The sequence below is a fragment of the Gorilla gorilla genome, chromosome X (genome assembly GCF_029281585.2).
Source record: "Gorilla gorilla gorilla isolate KB3781 chromosome X, NHGRI_mGorGor1-v2.1_pri, whole genome shotgun sequence".
NCBI classification, from domain to species: Eukaryota; Metazoa; Chordata; class Mammalia; order Primates; family Hominidae; genus Gorilla; species Gorilla gorilla.
This window is the reverse complement of record NC_073247.2, coordinates 153,871,342-153,876,577: the sequence shown is the minus strand read 5'-3', so window position 1 is coordinate 153,876,577 and position 5,236 is coordinate 153,871,342. Positions and strand designations below refer to the sequence as shown.

General features: G+C 46.9%; 1 pseudogene; it reads left to right on the top strand.

The window, feature by feature from the left end:
* Window positions 1-3,565: 3,565 nt before the first annotated feature.
* LOC101138127 (melanoma-associated antigen C2-like) lies at window positions 3,566-4,689 on the top strand (annotated as a pseudogene).
* The last annotated feature ends 547 nt before the right edge of the window (window positions 4,690-5,236 follow it).

Below are 5,236 nucleotides of genomic sequence, written 5' to 3'. Positions count from 1 at the left end.
ACAACCTTGTATACACCTTGCTCTTGGACTACCAGATTCCAAAACTGTGAGAAAGTCACAAAACTCTGGAAATCCAATCATGAGAAAAAAGAAAACCAAATATAACATGGGCAAGATAATCTGAAAAGATACACCAGCAAAGAATATATAGGAATGGAAAATAAGCACATAACACTGTCAAATGTCCTATGTCATTATAGATATGCAAATTAAAACAACTAGGAGATAGCCCTCTACCCCCAGGAGAATGGCTGACATCCAAAACACTGCAACATCAAACGCTGACATGCATGTTGAGCAACAGGAACTTTCAGTGGTTGTTAGTGGGATGGACTTGGAGGAATCGTGAAAGCCTATTGCTAAGTGAAAGAAGAAAATTCTAAAAAGGCTACGTAATGTACAATTTCAATCATATCATATTCTGGAACAGGCAATGATGAATACATTAAAAATATTACTGCTTTCCAGGAGCTGATGGTTGGGGTTGGTGTACGGGGGATTGATCATTAGGTGGAACACACAGGAGATCTAAGATGGTGAAACAATTCTGTGTAATACTCTAATGATGCATACTTGCCATTACACCCTTCTCAAAATCTATAGTACCCTCAGCGTTAAGAGTGAGTCCTGACATAAACCGTGGACTTAATAATGAGGTAATACAGTTCCATCAGTTGCAGCAAACATGTCATAATAACACAAAATATAAATAAAAAGAGACAGTTTGTGTGTGTGTACAGCAAGCAGGGCAGGGCGGTGGTGTAGATATAAGAACTCTAAATTTGATGAAGTTTTCTCTTTGTATTTTTGGATTAGCAATGCTCTCAAAATGAAGTTTATTCATCTACAAAAAGATGCAAATGATTTGAATAGACACTTTACCAAAGAGGCTATACCAATGGGGAAAAAAAGCATATAAAAAGATGACAAATTTCATATGTCATTAGGAAGATGCAAACGAAAACCAAAGAAGATTCCAATACATGCTTATGAGAATGGCTAAAACCTGAAAATCTAAAATACTAAATGTAAGAGAGGATATAGAATAACAGAAATTCTCATTCCTTGCTAGCTGTGATAAAAAAAAGAGTACAGGCGCGCTGTTAAGTCAGTATCTTATGAACCTAGTCATATGACAAATTGGAAGAGTTAAAACTACAGGAACTGAAAACAGAAGAGAGTTGCCAGGAGCTTTGTGGAGTGCAGTGATTGACTTCAAACGGGATGCACAGGAGAATTTTAGGCAGGTGGAACTGGTCAGTATGATACTTGGTTGGTAGATATGGGACTCCATGCATTTTCCAAAATACATATAACTTCACATTCTAGTTAAATCTGATGTGTGTATTTAAAACGATAATCACGTATTGGTTTTCAAAAGGATCATGGGCTGCTGAAAAGACAATGGTTTTTTCAGGAACAAGGATAGGAAAAGAAGCAACAATAATGAAGCCTTTAACATAGGCTATGGGAGCGATGATGTTAACTTCACACTCAGCAGTAAAGTGGAAAAATTTGGAATGGATTTTAGCGGCTGAAGGAACAAATGTTGCCGTCTGGACAGGAGAGGGAGGGAGTGGAGGCCCCGTAAGAACTAAAACCTTGAGGAAGACTGAGGGGCCTTCCTACTCCATTTCAGACAGGGGCAGTGGAGCCCTGTGTTGGGCATGGGAGGTCTTATACCACTGTGGATGGATGTGATTCTCCCTCTCTTGCACCTTGCAGGTCTCAGGGATTGGAGGGGCTTATATGGAGGTGAAAGACTCAGATGCACAGGGTCAGGCATCCCAGGCAGTATCAGGAGTCCAGGCACAGCCTCTCAGGAAGGCAGGAAGAGAACACCCACGACTAGTAGTGCCCCCTGTCCTGTCCCTGTGCCTGCTGCCAGCTCTGGAGGAGCCCATCAGGGTCCCCAAATGTACAATTTTCTGACTTCCACTTTGGGAGTCAGCTGGAGGGGAGGTTTTCTCTGAGGAGAGCAGCTTCAGTTAAGCAGATGGAGAAGCTCCAGGACCGGCCAATAATCAAGAAGAGAACTCTGTGGAAGGACGATGACCTCCCATCAGGGAGGGGAGGCCCAGGCTGCAAAGAGACACTCCCTGCTGTCAGCCCTAGAAAAAGGGGCAGGAGGAGGGTGTCAGGGACTGGGGAGGTGGGAGGAAAGAGGTCAGCAAGGCTTAGGGAGTGAGCAGGAAGGGGTGGAGGGCCACCAGGAAGTGGTCAGGAAAGGGTGGAAGGAGACTGACACGTGGAGGTTGGCTCCTCTGCAGAGTGGAGGCCCCGCCACACGCTGCCCCTGCTGTCAGCTCTGGTCAATCCCGGCAGGGTTCCTGGATGTGCTTTCCCGACTTGCATTTTGTGAGTCCGAAGGACATGAGGCACTTTGTGAGGAGGCTCGTCTCAGTTCAGCAGAGAGAAGTCTTAGACCTGGCCAATCCTCAAGGTAAGGGCCCTGAGGAAGAACTGAGCGAACTCCCACCACAGAGAGAAGAAACCGTAGCGGGTGCTGCCCCTGCCGTGGGACTTGTAGGTCCCAGAGAGGAAAATGGCCGCTGGGGGCTGAGGGGTCCTCACGACAGAAGAAGGGAGGAGGTGCCAGCCCTCTAGGGAATAAATAGGAAGACTTTGAGGAAGACTCGGGGAACCCCCACCTCAGAGGACAGATTCCTGGAGATTCCCACCCTGCTCATCGTATCAGCCCTCTTAGAGCTCCCCAGTCAGCTCAGGCTGAGCCGCAGCCCTCTCATTTCTGGGTGAGGGGTGGAGGGGAGGGGAGAGGCCTTGGTCTGGGGGTCCCATGGCAAGTCAGCAGGGGAGCTGCCTCCAGTTGGCAGTTGGCAGAGGCTGCCACCGCACCACCTCCCACTGCTCTCAGGGATGTGGAGTTTGCTCTGAGGTTTTGCCTCAGACCAGCAGAGTGGTGGGGGTCTGGCCCTGTCTAAGAAGCTGTGAGGTTGCTAATTAAATTCTGAGGGAGCTATGCAGCCCAGAACTATGGAGCTCTGTGAGTCTGGCCAGCCCCAGCTGTCAGCCCTGGGAGACCCAAGGCTCTGCTTGCAGTCTTTAGCCTGAGGGGCTCCCTCACTTGCTCTTGCAGGTGCTCCAGGAACCAGGATGTGAAGACCTGGGTCTGAGTTGCACTTCCTAAAGTCAGCACAGCAGGGGAGGCCCCGGAAGTGCCAGGAGTCAAGGTGAGTGCACACCCTGACTTTGTTACAAAGGCTCTACCCCTACAAACAGAGGAGACTCTTCAGCACCCAGCCGTAACCACCTACTGTCATTTCTGGTGCCTCAGGCTCTGCCTTTCAGCTGTGCCCTGAGGTGATTTCTCACATCCTCTTACAGGTGCCCAGGGGACAATCTCTCTAGGAAGACAGGTGACCTGTGAGGCCCTAGAGCACGACCTTAAGAGAAGAGGAGCTGTAAGTCGGCCTTTGGCAGAGCCATCATGGGTGAGTTTATCAGCTGAGGCCACTCACAGTGTCACTCTCTTCCACAGGCCTGTTGGATCCCATCATCCATATCCCTGTTGATATGTTTACCTGCTGCTCCTGAAGAAGTCGTTATGCCTCTCTTTCCAAGCGTTCCATTCCCCAACTTTGCGGAAGACTCCCAGTACCCAGTTGTAATAGAGGATTGGATAGATGCACAGGATCCCACAGATGAGGAAGAGGAGGAAGCCTCCATTTCCTCTTCTACTTTCTACTTAGTATTTTCCTCCTCTTCCTCCTCCTCATCCTCTTCTCTGATTCTTGGTGGCCCTGAGGAGGAGGAGGAGCACTCTGCTGGGATGTCAAGTCTTCTCCAGAGCACTCCCAAGAGTCCTCCACAGGGTCCTTCCCAATGTCCTCCCCAGAATCCTCTGAGCTCCTGCTCTTCCTCTGTTTCATGGAGCCCAATGAATGAAGAGTCCAGCAGCCAAAAAGAGGAGGATGCAGTACCTGTCCTGGCCTGCCAGACAGTGAGTTCTTTTTCACATATACACTAGATGAAAAGGTGGCCGAGTTAGTGGAGTTCCTGCTCCTCAAATATCAAAGAAAGGAGCCTATAACAGAGTCAGAGACGCTGACGATTGTCATCACGAAGTACAAAGACTACTTTCCTGTGATACTCGAGAAAGCCTGTGAGTTCATAGAGCTTCTTTTTGGCCTTTCCCTGATAGAAGTGGGCCCTGACCATTTCTATGTGTTTGCAAACACAGTAGACCTCGCCGATGAGGGTAGTGATGACACGGGCAGGCCTGAGAACTGCCTCCTGATTCTTATTCTGAGTGTGATCTTCATAAAGGGCAGCTGTGCCCCTGAGGAGGTCATCTGGGAAGTGCTGAAGGCAATAGGGGTGTATGCTGGGAGGGAGCACTTCGTCTACGGGGAGCCCATGGAGCTCCTCACTAAACTTTGGGTGCAGGAACATTACCTGGAGTATTGGGAGGTGCCCAACAGTTCTCCTCCACGTTATGAATTCCTGTGGGGTCCAAAAGCCCATTCAGAAAGCACCAAGCAGAAAGTACTAGGGTTTTTGGCCAAGCTATACAATAGTATCCCTATTTCCTTTCCATCCTGGTACAAGGATGCTTTGAAAGATGTGGAAGAGAGAGCCCAGGCCACAATTTCCACCACAGATGATGCCACTGCCATGCCCAGTGCAAGCTTCAGTTTCATGTCCAGCAACTTCTCCTGTCCTGAATGAAGTCTGGGGTAGTTTCTTCCCTTTGTGTTTGAAGAAGGCAGTTGAGGTCCTACATAGTGAAGGGCCCAGGTGGAGCTGGAGAGAAAACAGCGTTCTCTGCGTTTCTGTTTCATGTGGGTGGTTTATAGATTTACCTGTTTTTCTTTTGGTTATTTTCAAATGCTTTTATTTTAATAGCAGGTTTAATTGGTTTCAGAATCTTAGTTTATTAATGTTACTTATGTATTGCCATTTATCTGACTTAAAAGCAAGAATTTTATATTTTGTTAAAAAGATGGGAAAACCTTCTCTTATTTTGTGATCTGTAACAGGATAGTATGGTATTATAATAGGAATTTTCTTTAAAATGTGAAAGTACTCAGCAGTTCAATAGTTGAACAAAATAAAGGATGGCTAATATTTGCATCTCCTCATACCCTTTATTTTCTTGTTCTTAAAAATTAAATATGTATCCCTTGCTTGGCTTGGCATATTCAAAAAAGTAGCAGAAATTAACTCTGAATACAAGAAAGCCTCACTGACTCCTTTATTTGCTGAACACTATTTA